The sequence below is a fragment of the Taeniopygia guttata genome, chromosome 5, assembly GCF_048771995.1.
Source record: "Taeniopygia guttata chromosome 5, bTaeGut7.mat, whole genome shotgun sequence".
Taxonomy (NCBI): Eukaryota; Metazoa; Chordata; class Aves; order Passeriformes; family Estrildidae; genus Taeniopygia; species Taeniopygia guttata.
The window spans coordinates 42,969,446-42,993,668 of record NC_133030.1 but is presented as its reverse complement, the minus strand read 5'-3'; the positions used below and the strand labels follow the sequence as shown (position 1 = coordinate 42,993,668).

At 43.5% G+C, this 24,223-nt stretch overlaps 3 long non-coding RNA genes across 3 annotated transcripts in view; 2 read left to right on the top strand and 1 right to left on the bottom strand.

Annotated features, from left to right (window-relative positions):
* Positions 1-619: 619 nt before the first annotated feature.
* LOC140684314 (uncharacterized) lies at positions 620-11,631 on the bottom strand. Its single transcript, XR_012056429.1, has 2 exons — positions 10,853-11,631; positions 620-8,415 (listed from the first exon to the last, which is right to left on the bottom strand). It is a non-coding gene; the product is annotated as an uncharacterized lncRNA (long non-coding RNA).
* LOC116808493 (uncharacterized) overlaps positions 9,138-24,223 on the top strand; it is a 35,708-nt gene continuing 20,622 nt past the window's right edge. Inside the window, exon 1 of the long non-coding RNA XR_012056428.1 lies at positions 9,138-9,293. This is a non-coding gene — a long non-coding RNA (uncharacterized lncRNA). The remainder of the gene's footprint in view (positions 9,294-24,223) is intronic.
* Positions 10,575-13,126, top strand: LOC121470115 (uncharacterized). The gene is made up of 2 exons (XR_005980736.2): positions 10,575-10,722; positions 12,444-13,126. It is a non-coding gene; the product is annotated as an uncharacterized lncRNA (long non-coding RNA).

The window sequence follows — 24,223 nt, the reverse complement described above, 5'->3', positions numbered from 1 at the left end:
AGTCCCAGAGGACAAAGCATTTTAAAACACACACAAAAATTCCCTTAAATGAAAATAAAATCTTGCTGTGAGATTCTAGGATCTCAGAAACAAGGGGCAAACCAGAGGAGACTGCCAACATCCTCTCATGATCTTGATGCACCCCCTTTTTTTTTTGTTAGAAGCAAGGGAGAAGTCATAGAAAATGATCCAGTGATTGCTAGAAAGGAGGTGAAAGTAAATTCCACCATACCTTTGGCCTAGTCTGTTGATCCTTTGGAAATCTAAATGCTCTGCATTTCTTTTGGTAGCTCTGTGCCATGGAGACACAAATCAGTACTCCTGTCAGGTACCCCTCTTGTTCACAGGAGGGTCTCCTTCTATAAACCTAACCATGTTTCATACAAGTGCTTCCAAATAATGACATAATATCTTTGGAGAATCTCTAGTCCCTGAGAGAGGCATAGCTTTTATAATTAAATAGGGGGTAAGACACACTGTTTGAGATGTCCAAGGCCTAAGTCTGGGATCCTCAAGCAATGGCTGGATGCCTAGGAGCACTGCAATGTGTGCTCTGGCCTTCAGGGGTGGACCAGTGTGTTTGATAAGTACAAAAAAGAAGAATACACAACATCCTACATTTAATCAGAGTGATTTTTTATTGTTTATCTGTAACTCCTTTTTAGTGCTAATGTTGCAGCTAATCAGAGGGAATGATTAAAATGAGAAATGAATGGTGCTGTAGAAGAGACTAAGGCAAACAGCTTCAGCATCCAGACAGAGATGTGTGGCTTTGAGGTCTTCTGAGAATGTAATAGGGGCAGACGCAAGGGCTGACACTGGGACTGGGCAAAGAGAAGAGAGCAGATGGAGAGAGAAGATGACAAGAATAGATTGAGTAATAGGGAAAGGTGAAGGAGGAGAGCCTCAAATTGGGAAATGATAGGGATGAGGGAGGAGGCTGGAGCCACATGTGGTAAAATAAAATGCAGTGAGAGGTGAGTAGGACAGCAGGTGAAGTTTGAGAGAGAGAACAAGGATGGAAGACAAAAATGAGGATACAGAGTGGAGCAGGATGGGAGACCACAGGATAGGAGGGTGGGCAAGCTGAAGGCAATGCACTTGGCACAGCAGTATCGGACAGGACAGGGATGGAGATGAAGCCTGGCTCAGTACATATAGGAGCAAGGAAAAGCAAAGAGAAACAGGAGATGTGGAGGTAAGATGGGGAACAGAATGGTTTGCAGGGTAACAGACTTTTGGTTGGTTTTCTTAATATTGCTGTAGTTCAGCATATTTCCCTGGCTTTTCTAGAATCATTTAATATGTAAATAGTTTTGTTAGCTGGTTCACTCATCACACATTGGTGAAGGCAGCTCAATCCAATGTAGTGTTGTACTTAAATTTTTCAAGTATTTCTTTCATTGCTCTATGCAGCTAATGTTATAAAATCTTTCAAGGTACAAACTTTGATTATTTTCCTACCAAAAGCAGATTTAGAAAAGCAGTTTATTATCTCAGGTGCCTTTGAATTGTCACTGTGTTTTCCGCCTTTTCATTTTGTGATCTCAGTTCCTGCCCCTTCATTTCAGTCCCACTACTCTCTTGTCTATAATAAAGAGGGGGATGGGTGCCTCTATCTGCACACACCTGTAATATCCATTGAAGCTAAGGGAATCTGCATGCATGTAACCAACAGGACTGAAGGACTTGGCTACGGATTTCTGTTTAAAGTGATAATAAACTGCTCACGTTTACTGAGAAGGAGAAAGAAAAAAGTCTTTATTCAAAATGTAAATATCTTCCTGCTGAGAAGCAAACCCAAAAGTCAGCCTTCAGGATATAAATATTTATGCCTTTTGCATAAACAGCAGATGTAACATTTCCAATTAACTGTCGATCTTTCAATTTCTCTGGCTGCTGCTGCTTTCTCTCACAGTATCAGAATGAACAGTTTGCTTTATTTTCCTGAGCTCAGAACTGTCACAAATTTCCACAGTCAGTAAGATGAAATTGTTCCTTAAAATGTTTGTTTATCAGAGCCTAACAATTTCCCTGTATTTTTTATCCCTGGTGTTCAGTCTAAGACGAATTCTATACTGCTGAAAGATGTGAGATTCACAGCCCAGGTAAGACAACAGAGAAAGAGCAGAAGCAGCATTGGTGAGAGCGTAGACTCAGTTATTGCAGTACAGTCCAGTTCAGACCTAGAGGAAGCCTGCCTGGAATGAGAGGTCTCTGACCCATTTGGCCACTGGCCCTTCTACCAAGGCGGCCAGCCTGGGGCTGGGTAGTATCAAGTGTAAGAGCTTTTATAATGTAGCCACCTGTTTATGAAGAACTGCCTCCATCAATTCTTCAGTGTCAGCTTTTTCAGGTATCTGACATTTAATCCTGCTAATGGCGGCCTCCCTCATCCATGACTTCTTTTTCTCTGGGAGAAAGTGTGAACTGTGTAAGCAAGAAAATGAACCCTACTAGAGCTGGTAAACATCAGTTTTCATTGGCATCATGCCTACAAAGCAGAAGAGTTTGCTGGAGCACTGGAAGGGAGGGTGTGAACAAAAAGCAACAGCAGAAAAGCAGTAGTAGTTAACAGCAAGATGGAAAGGCAGGTGCAAGCGGAGAGAAAAGCACTTGTCTGGAAGTATGTCAGAAAAGGGGGATCCCTCTGTTCTTTTCTGCTGAGAATTCTTTTGCGCGTTCTCCTGTTCTCTAACCTGTCTCTCAACACCACAAAATTTGGCTCAGTATCTTTTAATTTCCTGGGAATCCAAAAATCGTTTGAGCATTGCTGCAAATCAGGAGCTGCTGTTCAGCTGATCCAGCTTTCACTGGGAACTTGAGTGAAGAGCTCTTGGCCCTCCTCCTTATGGGGAAAACCCTGGCCTGGGACAGGGCTTTCTGCTGCCGGTGGGGTTAGCATGGAGGTAGGTCAGCCTTGTTCTTTACCTTCCTTCGGAGCTGTATCCTGATGCCTGACAGCTCTGATAGATGCTGTTGCTATGGTAACTGGCTCTGCTTTAGAACCATCTATGTGGCACTGCAGGGATGGAGACACCTGCAATCCTGCCTGTTTAGGGGTGCACCCTCATCACACACTTCTGTTACTTGCTGCCTGCTTTTCTCCAGGTTCCCAGGACTTTGAGCTGCATTTTTGTCCACTCCTTTGGCTCTGTCTGTCACATCCTCCCTGGTTCAGGATTTTCACTGCTGTAAACAGCTGGCCTCTTGTGTAGCATGAGAAACCATCAAGTGCTAACCCATAAGAGATGGTCCAAATTCACAAGTAACTGGAACTTTAACTGCTTAATATGCACAATTTTCACTCTGTTCTGTGCTGTGCCAAAAAAGCATATATGGTACTTCCTGTCTGTATTCAAGTACAGTCTTTACTGAAGCATCTGTGACCAGTGATAAGGTTATCAGCACTATAAACTCCCAAATGATCACCAACTGATTTGCTTCAGATGGGCTAATTGAAGTGCATTTTGACTACAATTAGAAGGTAACTTTGCTTGGCCCACTTAGTGCAGATACTTGCATGCACCTGCTCCATCACCAGTGGAGCAGGTGCACTGACATAGTTGAAGTTATTACCAGCTGCATGCTACCTTCCTCTTCTTCATATCAACCTCTCTGTGTAACCAGTTACATCTCAAAAAACCTGAGGAAGCATCAGCAAAATGTCCAGGCTTTTCCTTCCCACTAGGAAAAGCAGCAGTGTAGACTGACTCCTCTGTCATGCCCTGTCCTTGCGGGGACTCACACCATTCCTCCTGCCTGGGGAGCTTCACAGGCACGAGGTGGCCCTAGCGACTTTATTAAAATGGATCAGGGTGTATTAACAATTAAGAATGGAGCAATCTTGAAGAGACTGAAAGTCAGTTTTCTTAAACCACAAGCTTTTTTTTTCTGTTCAGCTCCCCTGACTGTGGCTGACTGTCTGGTATTTCTCTTGAGTTTTCACTGCTGGCTGAAGAGTCTCTAGTTTAATGGCATCCATTAATCATAAAACAATGCATCTTGGCAGCACAAGAGCATAGAATTCAAGTTACACTACGGATGAGCAGTGGCTCAGCTTCTCAGGTTGAGGGTGCTCTAAGGTCAAGTCAGAGATTTCAGGCTCTGTTCACATTTTGGGTGTAATGTAGGACACCCAGGATGCAGACAGCTGCTTGCTTGGGCACAAGGACAGACTTTCAGCTGAGCATGCTGAGTGCTCCAGGTCACAAGTCACTCCTGGGGCTGAGGGAAAGGGAATAAAGCCACTGCCACACTTTGTGGATTTGAAGGAGATCTGAGTCCTGCAATGACTCTCCCAAGAATTGTCCCAGTCTATATCAGTTTAAGCAGGTCCTTACAAAGATCAGGGCCTCAGTCTCTCATGTCCACTGGCTGCTCTTCTAAAAGCAGATCATCATCTTATATACTCTTTGTTCTCTGTGTTTCCCCTAGAACAGTTTGTCAGGTTCCTACCAAGGTATCCAGTTTTTCCAGTGCTCAAAGACCTGAAGTCAGCACTGTCTTCTCTCAGATGCCTCGTGGATGCTGTGATGATCTGCAGGTACAGTAAAAAGCAGCTTTCCAGACTATGCTCCCCTTCCTAGCTGGACACAAAAGCAATTGAAGAGCCTGTGGCTCGAGTTTGCAGGAATGAACTAAAAATGGCCTTCAAGGGATTCCTTAATCAGCTTTTCCTATCTCTTGTGCTGCCAAGATGGTACTCAAAGGAAAATGTCATGGCCTGATCACAGCACACAGATCAGCAGTCAGACAGCTCTGTGCTAGTCACTCCTGGCTTTGCTGCATGTTCCTTGTTTCAAGGCCTTGGGTAAGCATTATGGTGTGCACCGCAGAACGGCTGCACTGGTACCTTTCATCTGTGCAGCCAGCAGTTGTTTTTGTCATTTTTAAAATGTGTCTTCAGGGCCCTGATACAGCTGTGAAAGTACACCAGTGCAGAAGCAGATGAGATACATCCTTTTACAACTCCCATGTAGGCTCAGAGAGCCTGTTAAGAAAGGTCCCTTTTGAGAAAGACATAGACTGTTTGTGTGTTACATTATTTCCCTTGTACATATGCTCAGAGCATTTGGAGTAACTCGTTCTTCCCAGATTTGAAACTATTTCAGTAGCCAGGCCCTTGAATATGCACATTAAGCAGCAAGACTTGCTGAGCTGATTCTCTGGAGTCTTACTGACATGTAAGAGATCCATCCTGCCTTTCTCAGGTCTTCCATGTACCCCATTCCTTTTTCAGTCTGTGTCAGGCATAATGACTCAGCAAATACATATACTTCTTGTTGGCAGGTAGTGCAGGCATTTGCAATGTTGAATATTATATGTCCTTTTATTTAGCTTGCCCTAGTGCAAATTTGAATACAGACTGCTCCATTGTCACTACAGTATTTTGTTCAACCTCCCAACTTCATTCAAGAGAGGTAACAGCCTGCAGGTGCTGCAAACACTTTTTGTTCCTTTATGACTAGAAAAAACTACTCTATTCCTTTAAGGCTTTTAGTCTGACTTGATCCTGGCTCACCCACCTGCCTGCATTCTCTGGAGAGCTGGCAGGTGAATATTTTCAGTAATTTACTTTAGAGCTGTTCTATCATTCTGCTATTTACTTCTGTCATAAATTATGCCCAGAGGTTAGGATGCTCTTATTTTCCCACTCACAAAGGAACCAAAGGAAAATATTCTGCAGGGCACAGAGGCATCTTTGTGTGGTTTGTAAATATTTCCAGAGGCAGATATACTGGGGAATGAAAAGAGCTGTAGCCTCTACCTTGTAAGCATTGCCTGAATTAACCTGCATCTTCTAGGTTATGCAACAGGGAGCAGTTGTGCTCATACAGCCCCCTCTTCCCACTGTGATTTATATCCAGCGTCTGTGAGATACACCAGCTGGTGCTTCAAAGCATATAGAAGAAATAATAAAAAAAAAGCCTTGAGAGATTATAGCTTACTCCTCATGCAGTGGTTTGACTCATTAAAATCAGTGGAGCAATTTTCAGTTACTTCTCTGGGATTGGATCAAGCTCTAAAAGCACAAGCCTTGGGAACTGGACTGCAGCCAACTAACTTAAGGGAAGCAGAATTCCAAGAGAGATTTCATTTTAAATTCAGAAGCTAAATAAAATTGAACATCAGTGCATTTAGATGGGTTAACTCCAAGAAAAATCCAGGGAACTGAAGAAAGTGATATTTCTTGTATGTTTGCCTCTTCTTAGCTATACCCTAAAGGGCTGATTGCTCTACAAAGCAGTATCAGTTATCCAGCAATAGACTACTGCTCTCATTATTACTATATGCCTATGTGCTCATTGTACAGGACTCCAGCAAGCTGGAAAATAGACAAGTATAGAGCAAAGCGATGGCCTTTGCCGTCCAGAGCATCCCAGAATCTAGATTTACCATTTTATGGTCAGTTTGCTGATGGATGTTGCACCACAAAAAGTGGCTTTGTTTTTTCCTGTTGAAGTCACTTAAGTTCCTAGTGACCGAAGAAGTGATAGGGAGGTTTGAGCTTCTTGCTTTGACAGAAAAGATAAAACATTAAGTCCTTGTTTTGCCACGCTCAAATTCTGCTATGTTTTGTTGGAAAACACCTGCAGAAATTTATTCAGCATGAGGGTGAACTTAGTTGTATCATACAGGCTTGTTTACAAAATGCAGCATTGCCTGCCTCAAGGACAAATTGGTACCATGTGCCAAGGCTCCCTGCCCTGCTCTAGGTAGTAATGGAGAATTAGCCTACACTATCTCAGTACTTCATGAATATGTGCTTTCCTCATAAATATCTATTTTTCTGCATCTTCCTATTTTCTTTCTTTCTTTCTTCCTTTTTTTTTTTTTTCCTCAGCATGCCCTGATTTCCTGTCCTTTCCTTTGATACCTCTCTTTAGTTTTTGTCTTTTCTGGTGGCATCACCTAGTCACCCTCTGCAGGTATTCCTCTGGAGAAGGGCAGACATACAAAAATAATAGTTGTAAATCCCTCCCTATAATTCACTTGGTTTGTGAGGTGCAAAAATAGACCTAATAATTTAATTATTTGAGGGGCTACTGTGCTCCTTTGTGTTTAGATGAGCCATAATCATGTTCCTCCAGACCCCAGGAAAGGAAGCTCAAGAAATCCCAGAAGAAAAGGTTGTCCCTGTTTCCAGCTTTCCCTGTCAAAACCTTTGCCAGTGTGAGATAAAACTGCTAGTATGAGCAAAGAAAGGATAAAGGAGGAGAGAGGGAAAGCAACTCAGAAACTTGGGGGCAGTTCTGGCTTGGCTCCAGCAGCTGGTGCTCATCTTTGACAAGCACAGGGAGAAATCAGACTGAAGAGGGATCTCAAGCAAGCAAACAAACAAATCACCTAAATGAACAAGCTGGGTAATAAAGTAGAGCTGAGAATCAGTAGCTAACGAACACATCTGTGTCACCGCACCGCTTTCTCTTGGGTAGAAGGGGAGTCAATTACCCACCTTCCAACAAGGTATTGATCAAGCTGCTGCCATGTATTGAACTGGAGACCTGGCCATCCTGCGTGTGGCTCTTTGATTTTTCTCTCCCTCTGTAGTAGCACGTGGATGGAAGCCAGATGAGCAAGCATAGGACTATCGATCAATCCGCCTCCGCCCTCCTCCTCTTCTTCACCCCAGTTGCCATGGCAACCACAGCTGCTGCAGCAGCAGCACTGTTTACCTGGCCTATTTATTTTCCTTTTCAATATCCTTCCCTTCCCCCCTCTGTTCTCACCTTGGCATGATATTGGCAAAGCACTCAGCAGTTGTAAAAGGGATGAATTTTTATGACTCTGAGGAGGACAATGCAGTTTTCAGTTCTACTTTATCACCCAGTTTGTTCATTTAGTTGATTTGTTTCTGAGGAATCATTGCCTATAAACAACAGATCTCTCAGTCACCAAGTAGGGCATGCTCCAGACATGGAGGAGGACCTGTCGTTCCAAAAATACAGGTCTCCTTCATAATGGTTTAAGTGTGCCTTCACTAAGATGCACATTTTCTTCTTATATATTGCCCAAGAGTGCCAACAGCGAACTTACTCCAGATATGCCATAATTTACAAGCTGGTATTCTCACAAGACTCCTGGGACATTATATCATAAACATCAGGTGCACCAGCATTTCTTTCAGGTCTTCAGCCTGTAAGTGGTGCTGAGTTTACAGTGTCTTACAGGGACCAGCTGCTATGGAAGGAACAGTGACCACAGTCATCTCCCAGTAGAAGGCCTTTTTCATCATGGTTTCCAGCTGCATACAATCAGCAGTTCAGTTTCTGGCTCTTCCCAGTTCAACAGCACTTTCAATTATCCTTGCAATCTTCCCAAGTGGCAATGCAGCCTTGTCCCATCTCTTTTCTCATACTGCTTTCATTGCCTGAAACTGTCTTCCCATTCCTAGGCAGGATAACAGTCATGCTGCAAAGACCAAACAGTGTATAAATGAACAATATTCAAGGAGTAGCTCATTTCCCCCCTCCTGAATGTGTTATTTTTTTGTGCTGAATCATCCATCTGCTGAGTCTCAGTGTGGGATTCTGTGCTGAAAAAGGCTTTGTGCAGGATATGAAATAGAAGATATACAAACAAAAAAATATTTCTTAGAATAAAATACAGGTGTCCACCCTGTCTCAAAAGTCTTCCTGGCTTCCTTTTAATTGAAATTCTTCACCCAAGTCTCACGTTCCTGATTCTTTCCACTATAAAGCCATCAAACCCTCCCAGGAGACTCACAGTTTTCCTCGTAATTCAGTATGATTGATACAGGATGTAAAAAATCAGTTGATGTTATCAAGAACATATTATCTCTCCTTGAAGAAAAGCATTATAGGATAAACTGTGGAATTTGCTACTGCACGATACTAGGGAAGCAAATACTGTATTTTAAAGAAAAAATAGACATCTCTAAGAAAGAGAAAGGCACTAGGATTGGGTGAAAGGAAGTTCCAATTCCCCAGTGCTGGGAGGCACAGGACTGGGGTCAGTGAGAAGTCTTACTTAATCCTTGTATTTTGTCTACCCTAGATGATAGCCACACTGGGAGTATTACAGAGCCAGGATCCTTTCCTCTGAACAGTTTGGCTAATCTCTCTATCAGACACACTACCAAGTTCAACTGGAGTGTCCTTTTATGCAGGAACTCAGATCCAAGATGGCTGGGCAAGGGATTCACTGAGAACAAGCAAATCTTGGACAGACTCTGCAAAATGAGACTGGAATTGGGTGTCCTACCATTACCACACATGAGGGCTTCACTTCACTGGGGGATAGCTGATTCAGAGCACCATGAGATGGAGGTACGTTTGACTGGCTGGAGCAGTGGTCTGATGTGACATAGGAGGATCTATGATACTAATGCAAATTGTTCGTAGTTATTAACTAATGAAATTGTTATGCCCGTAAGACACTTAACACTCTACAGGAACAGAAAATAGCTCACACCCTGCCCTCAGAAGCAGGAGATATAAAAAGGCAAGCACAGACCAATAGTGAAAATAAAACAATTAACATAGAAGGAGTGTAATGAGAAGCAGCACAGGGTTTTACAGTCACAATTTTGCAGTCTGGTTTTGCAAAGAAAGGTTTGTGTGATCACAAGATCTTTGACAGGGGGAGAGTATATGACATCATAGGTCTGTCCAGATGCATGTATGATTTTTGATACAGTGGTCAACTAAAAGCAAATTGGATGGGTGAGAAGCTGGTTCAGATATACTTAATTTCATTAAAACAAAAAACCAAGAGAAGACCCTTTTCCTCAACTCAGAAGTAGGTTGCAAAAGGACTTTATATTTTCTCAGACTTCATAAAATTCACACAGGCTGCAGTTCTTAAAAACACATGGAAGAAAGAGCTTTTAACTGGTGTTTGGAATCAATAGAACACAAAACTGTAGGAGGTCAGACTACCATAGTTGCAGAAAGCTGACCTGAGTAGAGATGCTGCTGCAAAAGGTGGAGCAGAGAGGTAGTAGAGAACGGCATGAAAGGGCGTGAGGAGACTGGCAAGGCTAGCAAAAGCTCACATTATTAGTGGAGGAGACAGGGAGAAGCATACTGGAAAAAAATGCATCGTCTTGCACAGGTGACTTTCATTGTAACAAGTTCCTTAAACTCAGTTAAGTAGGAAGTAGTATATAAATTCAAGCCAGGAACATGACAGTGCTGCAGAGATGACCTTTCTAGCTCCATTTGCTGTGTACTGCAGAGAGGAGAGGTGCATGTCTGATCTGGGATATAAATGCTATTGTAATAAAGATGAGAGATGTGGAGCCCTTGATACAATGGCTATAGGAACAAAGATCTTGTGAACACTGGGTGTGAAGAATAATTAGTTTGTCCACAAATTGGATGGGTGAAGTAAGAGAGAGGAATTGCAACACCTAAGCCACACAGGGCTGGCTGTGGAGTCTACGAGAAGAAAATCCGCGAGCAGCAAGCACAAGAAAGATCAGGATTTCGTTTTTATCCAGTATTTTAATTAATGGCAAGATGTGCAAGAGGGAGCATGCATTCAGGATACCAAATGACAGTGTGACCCAACCCAGCCTGTCTTTTCCACAAAACATTAGCGTTTCACTAAGCACACGCTGCTGTGCCGTTTCATCAGACACGCTGCTCTGGTGTGTATCATATGATACGGCAGCCGCTCAGGCAGGCGGGGAGCAGCGCAGCCTGTAATTTCCTGGTCATATGTAACTGGGTGGGGAAGCGCCTGATCCTTGGGGTGAGTAATGCTGGAATCACACCATGAGGCACCCTGCTCTTTGCTGTTCGAGGCAGTTGAGGTGCTGCTCTTGCCGTTCTGGCAGACATTCCCCAGGGCATCCGAATGCACTTAGCTCTGCTGTACTTACAACACCCTCCAGAACCCTGCTTCGCTGCGCACACCCAGTCACTTTCCCACGTTCCCAGCCTTTTGCCGGCGGTCGCCGCAATGAGGGCTGCGGATGTGAGCGCGGCACACTCGCCTCCCCCGTACCGCGGCTGTACAAGGCAGGACGGTCCCCCCTGCCCTCAAGAAACAGGGCCTGCGCTGCGGGGTTTATTTGGGAAAGGCTCCGGGCTCCGGAGCGAAGCGGGGCGGCCGCTCCCGGCAGCTTTGCTGGCCTGCTGGGGCTGGGGGCACCGCCTCGCTCCTCCCCGCCTGCCTGCAGTGGCCGCGGCCGCAGCCGCAGCCTCCCCGCCGGGCCGCCCCCCAGCACGCCCCGGCCCCCCCCCCAACCCTCTCCAGGCGAAGGTTGCCTTTTTTTTGTTTTTTTTTTTTTTTTTTTTCCCTCTTCCTGCTCCGAGACGTTTTCCTACGTGCATTTTTCTCCAGTCGAGCTAATTTACGAGCTAGGTTTGGCGAGGGCCGGAGTGGCCAGCCCCAGCGCGGGAGGGCGGCCCGGGGCAGGGGGGCTCCCGCGGGGCTCCCCAGCCGGGCAGCGCACGTCTCCCCGCCCGACATGAGCTGTAATTTCCGGCAGACATTTGAGGGCTGCGACATCTGCACCAAGGCGCGGCAGCTCCCAGCAGCCCCCATGGCCGGGAGCGGGCCGGCCCCTCCTGCCTCCTCCCCAGCCATTTGTGTTTCACTCATTTCCTGCTGCTAGTAATGAGGCCGGCGATGCCGGGGTAGCGGTGGTGCTGCTGAGAAGGCAGATTGTTAAGGACACACACACATACACACGCACACACACACACACACACACACACACACACACACACACGGATGTTTTTGTTTCAGGATGAATTTTTAGTGCTCGTGAAAGGGAGGGACTGAGAGGAGCTCGCTGGAGCCTGGCACAGGACCAGCAAGCTTCCCGGCAGCCCTCTGCCAAAAGAATCCAGACGTCCAGCCCCCCTCCCCAGCTCCTGTGGCCCCTTCTTGTCCGCTCTCTTTTCCCCTCGGCTCCTCAGGGGCCTCTTTCCCGGGGGCAGCACTGCCCAGGGACCCTGCAGACCCTTTGCTCACCCACGCCTGAGTCCCTTCACCACCCACCACAGCGTTCCTCCCGCCGTGCAAGCACGCTGCAGTCCTGACCCCTGACACCTTAATCCCAATTTTTCTTCTCGGTCATCTATAGAATTACTGCAGGAGGGTGGACGGAGGCTGTGACACTAACATCCTCCGAGTAGAAAACAACTAGAGGCCAAATAGATTCATTGCACTAGTGACTTGAACTAGGTGAAATGTCGACAGAATTACTCAACACCACAGCCTCAAACTCTCGGTACAGAAAATAAACAAACCTTCCAGTGATGTTTTGTATAGTCTCCAGCCCAGCCCCAACCCACCCATATGTTTCATTCCCCAAGGGAGCAAAGGGATGTGGGTCTCCTGGCATGTGACTGTCTTCCCCTACACATCTGCCGCAGATGAAACTGTTACAGTGCACTAACAGGATTCTGCGGGTTTTGTTCAGTTTTCTTCTGTTTTGATTTTTTTTTTATTTGTCATTAAAGAAAGAAGAGAACAAAAAACTTTCTTGGCTGCAGCTATCAGCTAATTTTTGGTTGCTTTCGAATGCCAAGGCCAGCAGGATCCAGGAATTCATCTACTGGTGCCAGCAAGAAGCACTGACCCAAACAAGGGAGCCAGAACTTGGACTGCAGTCCTTGCCAGGGATCAGCAAGAGGCCAGAGAGACCATGCTGCTGAGTCATCACCGCTCCAGCTGCTACAAGCCTTTTCTGGGGACGCGGCTGTTGCTAAGATTCCTGGGAGCTGACTGATTGCTCCTTCTATAGTCATGTAACACACACGTACACGTCAAAGGAACAAGGAGCAGCAGCTGGGGCGAGCTCAGAGCGAGCACACAGCCTGCTGGCCGTGCGCGGCCGGGCTGGTGCCTGTGCAGGACTTGGGCCCCGTGGGAGCTGCGCTGCTGCTCGGGGCTTCTTGTGCAGGCACAGACCTACCTTGTTCCCTGGAAGCTCCCACTCATGGAGGCGTTTCAAAAATCAAACAGTCCAGGCAGTGATTCTGTACAAAATTTTCTTTCTGTTTGTACTTGCACGCTCCACCACATACTTCCCCCCCGCCCCCACATTTAGAGGTAGGGACATGCTTAAAATCTATGAAGTGCATTCCTTGGAGGGTCACTGTTGGGTCATTCTCTTTATGCAATAAATAAATATATTCAATCAGCAGGCAAGTAAAGTGAGCTCTTTCCAGTTCTGGGGCCCAGAACTGAAACTGGTGATATTTCTTATTAAGCCCTGTAAGGTTTCAGAGTATTCTGCAGTTTCACGCACTGCACAGGAAGGGAATGCTTGTTCATGAGCATCCTGCATTTTCCTTCTCCCAGTTTAATGTCTTAAATTTTTTTTCTCCTGCCTTTTATCTGCCTGAGGTACGTGCCTCCCTCAGATGCTGCAGTTACCCTTGTTTCCTGATCCGCATTTGACACTCAACAGACTACATGTACTCAGGATTTCAAATCTCACGCTATATAATCATGCTTAGGTTGTTAAAGCCTAAGGGTATAGGACCTGACATATTCTCTCTCTGACATTAGATACATCACTGATTTCAAAGGAATAACTAATCATACTAACATTTAATAGTAAAACTTATGATTCCAGAGCCCAGTCTCCTTCCTTCCCTGTTGAGTGTTTGTTGAGGTGCCAGACTCAGAATTACAAATTGCGAAATGAAGATGTAGAGCACTTGAGTTTTGTGGTCACTTTTTTTTCCAGTAGCACCTTGCAGTCCTACCCATGGTTCAAGATCACTATATACCATAATACTAAAAAAAGGCTTCTGCCCCAAAGTGTTCACAGTCTAATAATAAAACAAGAGACCAACAGAGAGCAGAGACAGACAGGGGAGGACCAGCAGGAAATTAATTGGGTTTGGCCAGCATGGCAGGAGGTGTTTTTCACAAACAAGTAAACCAACTGAATTTTAGGGCAGTTTCAGGTCAGGAAGGAGAGATTTTCTGAGATCCTTAAAAAGACAGTTTTCAACTCAATAGCTCCTTTTTGCAGGAGAAGATAGGCACCTATGGCTATTTCCAAGAAAGAGCTTTAACTATTGCATAAGGTCAGTAGCACATTTGAATCTACTTCTGGCCAAATCAACACAGAGGTGGTCTGTCAGCATATGAAATTAGTTTATGGAGAGAAATGTAATGTGTAGCCAAATGCAGACATGGGTAAACTTAACTGTTAACTGTTTTGAGAAAAATGATAAGAAATCATATACATACCAATACAGAAAGAAGTCTAAATTGCTGAAAGTGGATATGAGCAATCTCTATCACACCAAATGCAAGAAAAACCTGAGGGACACAACAAAACTTCTAGGACAAAAGTGCTTGGGGACTGGAAGAAGCCACTCAATTCTGACTGTAAAGGAACAGTTTAAATGGGATCAGATACAATATTTCTAGCTTTAGTTTTTACAGTGGTTTAGATATTGTAGAAAACAGAGGGGAAAAAGCACTACACATACACAAAGTTTCTAATTACTTGCATATACAGACTCAGAAGCTGCTTTTGGCTTGTGGCCTGACGGTATGTCTGCATGGGTGGTGAAAGACAGGTATGATGAAGCTCATCCCTCCATGCAGTTACAGGCATGCTGTGCTTGAAAAATTCTGCAGTTGCAACATCTGAATCACTCTTTTTTGTTAAGCAAGAGTGGTTTTATGCCCCTAGAGTGACTAGTGCTGCAGAGTACAGGGAAGTCTCTTGGGCATTATTTGCAGAAGCTCACCACCAGTAACACAATGAGAAAGTACACTCTGACCTAAGATGCTACACAACATCCCCTATGCTCCAATTTAGGGCATTTTGATATCATAAGAACCCTTAGATCTGTTGTAAAGCATCAGCCACCACTTGTATTTGAGACACCAGTCTGCTGTTGCTGGGATGGATGGCAAGGGATGTCCAGGAGCAGCTTAGGCTGCAGATGATAGGAAATCTTAACACTGGCTTTGAAGAAAAGGTCAAGTTCCACTCCATTCTGAGTCATACTGTTGTTCAGCCAGTCCTCTCAATGCCATCTCTGGAGCAATCAGATCTTCCAAGCTACTGATTGGTGTTAAACCTCCCACATTCAAACAAGATAGTAAAGTGGCCCATGAAGAAATGCTCCTGTGCACATATTTGTCACTGAAATCTAGGACAGTCCTCAGCAGAGGTTCAGGTTTGGTTGTCATATAGAGGGTGCTGGCAGCTCTGTATTCATTCTCCTGGGCTTGCCTGCAGTGCTAGCTTCTAGCTCCAGCTAGCCTCTGCCAAACTTCCTCTTTTCAGACCCTAGTGATAATTACAGAGCCTCTGAAATGGATCCTTTCTGCTTATAAGAATGTTTGTTCGGATGATATGGACAAGGATAGCTGCTTTCTCTGCCTTTAAAGAAGTCATGTGAAGAGCCCCAGAAGGCTTCAGCCTTCCCCCACTACTTTCTACATCAATTCTAAGTCTTTATGTTTATTTTCAAGGCTGCCTGTGAAACTGTCCAAGAATGTATTAGAAAAGCCTTTTCTTTGCATGTTGATAGCACTGTTCTTCTGAACCTTAGGATAATGAAAGACAAGGCATTCTGTAAGCAGGGTCATGGCTTTACAGATCACTCTGCTTGAAGATATAAATCTCCTTTCTCTGGCTTTACTGAAGACAGATCTGAAAACAGCACAGAAAAGACAAGAAGGTGAAAGAAAAAAGAGATGAAAAGAAAGCACGATTGAAAAGAGCTAAAACAGTGAGAGAGAGGGAGTGAGGAAAGAAGTATATTGAAAATACAATTAAATCAGTTACAATGAAGAAAAAGGTTTTACCTTTCCTGAGACGTGGGAAAGAAAATCAGCCCAGTGGGATGCCATGCATTGTTCTGCTCTTAGATACTCTAGAGAGAGTTTATGAGCATATGGAGAAAGGAATTCCATGCAGTACAAAGAGACATGCTTATATAGGTGATGTGTCTGCTTATACAGCTTGGCCAGCCTAGCTCTGTGTAGTACATTAACAAAACAAAGTACTATACCAAGGGGTTTGCAGCTGTTTTCTAATGTCATTCCTGAGAGCATTTGACTTGATGGCAGCGGGGATCCATGTGGCATTGCACCCCAAATCATAAGCTTTTTATGGCATGTAAATTTCAGCTTTTCTGATATTTCAATCCTGAAGCTTTAAAATTACTGTAGTAATAACACTCATCTGAAGGTCACCAACACTAAACAGCTCCAATATCCACAGATACTGAGCAGTGTCAGGACCACTGTGAGATTATATTAATGTCAGTAAAGAGTCTGTCATGGGGAGAGAAATCCCCACTCCCATATGCATGCTTTTGAAGGCCCACAAACCTTTAGTCCAAGAGACCTCAATAAGATTGTAATAGGATTGTGATTCATGGAAGTGTCATGCTTTAGTGTCAGTGCCATAAAGGTTTAAAAAAGTGTATTTAATCATTAATTGGTCTGTGATAGTAAAACATATCAATTACAATTAAAACATAAAAATATAAATAAAACAGACATCTATCATTTGATAGAGCAATGATCTAATGATCTACTATCATTTTATAGTGCAAATCTCAGTCGCTGTTACATTCCATTCTCCAGCTTTCTTCTGACACAGAGCAAGCCTGGTAGGGCTGTTTGTAGCACTTCAGCCTTACCAACAAATACTTCCCTAGATTTTCTTTGTATAAACTACTATCAGGTTTTACTTAATCTATGGTAAAACATCTCTTTCTGTTTCTGCTATACTATATTACAGCCCACCTAAAATTTCTTTCTCTCTTTCGTATTTAAAGTAGTCCACTTGCAAAATCAGGGTGCATCTCCATTTCCCAGAAAAGGTTCACAAACAACTGCAAAGTGCTTTGGTGAATTTTAGCATTAGCATATTCTATTTTTACAGACCATACGGCATTATATTTAGAGAAAAATTTGAAAACCTTAACTATTTTCTGGAGTAACTCACAGGGTTCAAGTAACAACAGGGCTCCAAGTCAGAAATGTATTAACATGGGATTCCTCACAGTGGGTCATGAGATGCTGGTTGATCACATCACTGTTAAGCAGAGTACTTAATCACTTTCTCAGCATTAACACTTGTATGGAAAGGTTAAAGAGAATTAATAGAGGGCCAGGAAGCAACTGTCTTGAAAAGGGGTAAAAGCACACTTTGACCTTGTGAGTCAGCTAGCTTCAATATCTGGAAGAACACTGGAATAAGTTATCAAATAATCAATTCATAAGCACCTAAAGGGTATCAAGGTAATCTAGAACAACCTGGCTTCAGTTGTTAAGAACAAATAATGTCAAAACAATCAAAATCCCTTTTTGGCAGAGTAACTGCCTAACAGTGAATGGCAAAATAATAGGTATTTATATCTGGATTTCAGTAAGGAGATTTCAATGGCTCATCTAACCTTCTAAGGATATGGCAGAAATGTGAGGTAAACTAAATCATCATTAAATAGAAGCACATTTTGTGGCAGTACACTTTGAAGGAGAAGTTCTCAGTAAGCTGTTTGCTATCAAAGGAGTGGCTAGGATTTTAAAAGAAGCCCCTAGGTCTGTGCTGGTCCTCCTCAAAGATCAGAATTTGTAAGTTTCCAGTAAATGAAGAAATGGCCAAAACCTGGTTCAGTAAAAGCATCTTTTTCTTTTTTTTTTTTTTTTTTTTTTTTTTTTTTTTTTTTGTCAGCGTAGATTAGACAGAGCTCGGTGAAAACTTAAGATAGGCTGCCACAGAACAAGAGCAATCTTTGAGAGCCCTTATGGTCCTACATGCCTTTACTTTCTATTTACTTGACTGTTCGACTGAAATGAGAATTTTCTGATTCGTATGTTTTTTTGTAAGTTGATTTCTTTTCCAGACCTCTGTATCAGTGTGAGAAATGTCTTGCTGGGTCAGATTATTGATTCACCTTGGTGAGTTTTCTAATTCCAGCAGTGCCAGCTGGAGACTGTATTTGGGGCAAGCATGAGTATTTGATCAAAAGAGATATTACACAAATCAGCATTGCCCTTATAACCAAATCTGGTTCCTTGTGAGCCATGGCAGGGAGAATAATACTAAGGCAATTATTCTCCTACTTGCTGTTAGGATATCTCATTTTGGAAATTTGGAAGCACAGGGACAGTGTCTTTTTGTTCCTGGATTAATGAGACTCTGTACTTTCATGATTCGTTGCATGGACACAACCTCATGACAGCAGATAAAAGATGGAGGAATTGATGCCTTAACAATTTCAGAAAGTAGTCTTAGAAAATGAACAGCGATATTAGAATTTGAAATTGTCTTGTTCTAGTCCTTGACTTTTGTTGCAATGAATGCTTAGCACTGGCTAGTGGTTACAGTTAGACACTCTGTGCCTCTGCTTCCTGACTTTAAAAGGCAGAAAGTAGTATCTGTCTCCTTCATGGGATATTGTCATTATGAATATATAAGAGATTATGAGATATTCAGATACTGAGGAATAGGCTCTATTTAGCAGTCTGATCTAGAGATATATAAAATACAGAGGGTTCCAAGAAGTGGCTGGAATCTCTTTATAAAGGGAAAAAAATTCCATCTGAGGAGGTTATGAGAGCACTGGGAAAAAAAAAGCAAAATGTGAGCATGACCATTACAAAATAAGAATGTGGAAATGTCAGAAAAAAGATTAAAAGGAAGCTTTAAGCAGGACATTTTCACAGATGTGGTTATAAGGGAATCATATGGGAATGGGAGAATTCTGCCTAGAGCTGGAAGACCCAGTGTGGACAGACATGTCCTTTCTCCTTTCATATTCCAAAGTCATCATTGGCTGGTTGTGTGGTCCGAGTAGGTCTCCACTGGTGACACAGGGGTAATGGACCATGAGAGGGAGATGAGAGATTACAGATGGGGAGATTACACTAACTGATGTCTGAAACATTGTAAGCTCTTCATGGGGATGTACTAGAGGAAGATCAAAAATACCACGATTTGCTAGTCACAACATTGACTAGAAACATTTGGAAGATCATGGACTGCTGTCATTGACTAGAAACATTTGGAAGATCATGGACTGCTGTTATTTTAAAAATAGAATGGATGTTGTCAGTGATGAAAGACATAGAGAAGTGACACAGGGACAGTTGTTCCAGTGCAGAGACATATCACTCATCTGATCCCTGCAGTGCTGGCGAGTAGTATCTGGTATCCTCTTTCTTAAGGATCAGTTGTCAGGTCCAGCTGTGCCTCAGGCCAGTCCTGGACCACCCAAGGATGAATAGCCTTTTCAGCCTTCTGCCTTTGAGAGGAAGAAGTGCCAGGTGTGATGTCGCTTTTGGAAGGTGAGAACCATGTGAACAACTCTGAGAACAGGTAGTGCTATTTCCCTGGTTGCAGGGGGACTTTACATGTGGTCTCTGTCTCCTGGGCAGCATTGGAACAGGCAGATTGTGGGGGAAAGCATGGAGAAGACATTGCAGAGCACCTGCAGTGTCCAGAATTCAATCAGCCTTTTTCCAGGCTGAAATTCATTCTCCTCTCTTTACTCTGACTAAACAAAGCACGCCTGCAGCTGCTGTTTCAAGAGACAAACAATGGATATCTGGCACATGTATAAACCATCTCAGTGAATTAAAAGAACCAGAGTGCATTGTAAAGACCTTTAAGCTACCTGCTTGTTTCCAGGTAATTGAGAGGCTGCCCTGGTGGTAGCCAAGTTGTTGGTCTGGATTGCAAGCATCTTTCCTATGTCTTCTATCACTATCTTCTAACACTATTGCTTCTTTGTCCCCTTCATTCCTTTTGCAGCTGTCTCACATTTAATATTGAAACAGCATTCCTTGGGCAGGGCCCATTCTCTTCTTCTCTATTTGGACATGGCTAACACAATGAGGTACTGGTCCTTGACCAGAACTACTGGGCACCATACTAACGATTATAATGGCAGTAATTAATAATGCTTTGTTCTTTGATCTCTGGGCTTGCCGAGGCAGTCAGCTGCTGTAATTGTTCTCCGCCCTAGGGCTGAGTATGTAGTCAGCTTGCTCTTTTGGCTATATCTGTTGATTTGATCTTGGTGCCCCATTCCACATGTTCACCCTGTCTTCAGACTGGCAGACTGGAGTCTCCTAACGTGGTTTTGAGGGCAGTTAGCCAGGCTGCCTTTGGATCCACTCCTTTCACTGGGAATAGCTTGTTTTCCCTTGTATGCTCTACTACTAGTGTTACCTTTCTCTGTGTCCACACCAGCTCCCAAATAAGGTATTCATATTTCCCTGTTGAGCTGATGCCTTGTCATGATATGGCAGTGTTTTTTTTGCACCCATGAATATTATTCACAGGTCACTTGTTATTTCCAAATCCTTTATCCATACACAACTTCTGTTGGTTGACTGGGAATTTCAAATGGAGAAATCAGAAGCAATAAATATCTGGATGACTAGACTGAACATCTCAGCTGATCCAAGAAGGAAATCTGAGGAGCTAAAATGGTATGGATTTGTGTTCCATGTCATGAATCATAGATACTTGTTTTTTTTGGTTTTTTTTTGTTTTTTTTGAGGGGATGTGCTACCAGTTGTATGTGTAGTCCTGGAAATGGCAGTGGATATCCCTGTGCAGCTGTGAAGGAGGCTTGTTCCTTGGGGGACAGAGGGAGACTTCTAAGCAAATGGCTTCTGTAGAGCATATTGCTTCTCCACTTAGTACTTAAATTGCCCTAATAAGAGAAGTGATGAAAATTTGCATTTCCCTCCTCCTTTATAAAAAAGTCATTCTAGGGCCATTGCTAGTTCCTTACCAATTGAAGAGGCTTCCATCCAACAATCCTTCTAGGTAGTTGAACTGTATCCTGATGATATCAGCTGTGCTGACAAGGTCTGAGTGGTGTCACTGGGACAAGCCAGATTAATATACTGTGGATACCTGAGGTCCTAAAGAGAGGCTAGATAGGTGTGGCCTCTTCTCCCCAGCAAAACCTGTAACATCTTTTCCAGAAGTGGAGTGGTGCCATCTGCTCTGCATGGCAGGTTTCTGCAGCTGTGATACCATTTAGATCCCTATATAACAGTGTGCCATCGGAAAGCAGAGTGTGAGGAGGCAAGAGTCTGGAAAAATGGGAACTGAAACCCTCTTACCTTTATTCCAGACTCTCTCAAAATAATTTCCAAGCCACCCAGAACAGCCACAATACTGCACAGGTCTCACACCTACAGAGGGAACTAAACTTGTGAGTCACTCCAGGAGGGCTGGACTAATGCAGCAAAGTTTGGAAACTTCATCCCTTCATCAAAGCCACAGAAGTCCAGGGAAGGCCTAGACTGGCAGGATTAGAAATACAAGGGTGATAAAGAACACAGGGGGATACCTAACCCAGATTTGGTAACCTGCCTGAACAAATACCTATGACAGAGGGTTGGGGAATATGATATTTGTGCTTGTGTGAGAACCAGCTCAATGGAATAGTAATTATCATCTGCTGAAATTGCCAGAGTATGGTGGAAAGTCAGGACAGATCTTTTCTAGTTGGAAAATGCAACCTATCAAAAAATGATTGATTGTTTCTCAGGATTTGCCAAGTCTTCCAGGTTATTCAACATCACTCCAGCTGCAGTAGTGAAGAGGACAAAAACACTCTTGCAGTTAACCTGTGTTCATACTGGAGATCTAGAGCAGATAATAGCTTACACAAGGCTTCACTTTTCTTGTGAGGTCTTTTGAGGCATTTGCAAGCAAAGCCAGGTCCTATTTTACTTGGGGAAAATGTTTCATGCCGTGAAGAGAATCAAAGATTTCCTTTCTGAGTTCTCATACTCCCATTCCCTCCTCTTGGCACAGCAATCAATACCTCTAGCAATGGATCAGCCTTGCAGATGAACTGTGGGAAGAGAGCCGAGGCCCAAAAATCTCACTACGCCAGATCTTTGCTGGCTGGAATCCTTAAGCCTACAAAAGAAGGAAGATCAACATAAAACATCTGAAAAGCAGAACTTGGAACAGTCAGCTTTTTCTGAATACTAAATTCCCAAGGGTTTCTTTTCCAAACAAGATGGGGCAGTTTAGGGAAGAGCCAGAAACTTTCAGTTCCATTTTATTAGTGTGTTTGCAAGAATCACCCATTAGCTTATTCTCATCTTGCTACTTCACTTAATAGATTTCAGATACATTCTCATATCTACCCTGAGATTAACACTGATCCCTTCTGATCCCTAACCTGTCTTCCAAATCCATTCCTTGCAGCTAGGAAAAGACAGGTGTCTTCCTGCAATCTTGGAAGAAATCAAGGATCCAAATGCATTTAATTGCTGGTATGCAAATGTTATTAAAGGGCAGAAAAAATCCTGATGCAGGGTTACACCATTGTGCATAAAGCTGTTCATTCTTGTACTGTATTGATGTTTCATTCCCATTTTCTTTTTTTTTAAATGAAAGGCTTGCAGTCCTTCCCTTTTTATACAGGGACTGCAGTATTTATTATGAACATTGAGACTCCCTGGTCGGGGGAGAGTTAATAAGCCCATAGTAAACAAGCAAGAATGCGTGTAAACAAAAAATACAGGTAATTCTTTATTCACTTTGACCACAGAGTCCCATGTCTCTGAAATCTTGGCAACCCCCAAACTCAGAGTTCCTCCCTCCACTGGGATGAGACATTAGCTAGTGTATCAGGCAATTACATAGGGTATTTTTTTCTGCAGAGCTGTGACATCATGCTTGGCAGCTCCCCAAGGCACCAGATCCAATTACCTGAGTCACCAGCAAAGGGAAATTGCCAAGAGGCTGTCACTGAATTCAGCTCTGGTGAATGCAAGAGCAGAAAAAGCCAAGTGAAATGGCTGACAGCAGACAGGGGGAGGGAGGGGGGAGGGAAGGGAGTAGCAGCAGTTTCTCATCAGAGACATGGAAGGAGAAATGGATAAGGAAAGGATGAAAAAAAATCCCGGGAGAAGGAGCTAAGAAAGAGCCGTAGGATAAACCCTGTAAGGGGAATTTCCAAGTGTTCCTTCTGTTTTACATAAGGGATCATTGGAGCCACTAGACTGACACAGGTCAAATGCTCTTGGAAGAGTTTTTTGGTATGTAATTTAAAAATTAATCTTCACTGTCAATGGAACTGATGCCCTTTTCTTTTGTGATCCCATCTGGAACGTCCTTTTTCAATTTGCTGCATTTTCCAGCTTTCTGCTAAAGCTGTTTTCAAGGACTGAGAAACGGACTTCATTGGTGCTTGCTGTTCCCTGCCCTGGGTTATGTTCCCTTTGAAGCTGCAATATCTTCCTTGCCTGGAGGAGTTTGCAAGGAGTACAAGGCTTCTCTGAATCTGGCACGTGGTGCCTTGTTTTCATAATGAATCCTCTGGAGGCTTCTGTTAATTACTTCACCAGAATTCTTATATATAGCATCAAAATGAAATTCCCCTAACACAGAGAAGAAATATAGGCCTCTGTTGCCTAAGGAGCCAGCACTGAAGTGCTGGCTTTAACATGCACAAAAGTATACCAATGGATATCAAAGTCCTGGTATAAATAGGTTCCCTACTCAGATCACACTTGCAAATTGGGAGGTGCTCACAGGAAAAATTCCACCTACATGCAGCATAACCAGCTACAGCCAGGGAAGGAGGTTTAATGTGCTGGGCACAGGCAGTGCAGGCACACAGCATTAGTCAGGAACAGCAGCACACATAGATGTACCTGGTAAGATGAAGAAGGGAAGTCCATAAACCACAGAAATACACACTGCTCACAAGTGCAGCTTGAAGTACTGTGCACACACAAAAGCTATTAAGATGTAGATGCAGCCTCATTAATCTGGGCTGTTTTACAAACCCTATTCCCTAGCTTTCGTAGGGGATTTAGGTGATAAATGAGGCCATTTTGAAATCTGGCAAAATGCTGCCTTCCTCAGAGCATACTACAGAATAAAATTCTTATATAATGTGTAAAGCGTGAGGGGGAGGGGGCATCTCCAGGAAGGAGCACATGTCTGGGCGTGTGTTTGCATGTAAACTATTAGCTTTACCTCTGCTGCAGTGCATTTGTGCAAGTGTTCTGCGTGTCTGTGTTGTGTGTGGGGGTATGGATATACAGCTGAGGCTCTATGAACTGATTTGCACATTGGATAGGAAGAGAAGAGACCTCTGAGTGTAGATCTCATATCTTTCCCATTCCCAGGTTGGAAAACTTGCCATGGCTGACCTTCAGGGTCTACTACAAAGGTTATGGGTTAAGCAGGAATAAGGACCTTAATTTATCATGGGTAGGTTGGAGAGTTGTCTAGCAATAAAGATATCTTGTCAGCATC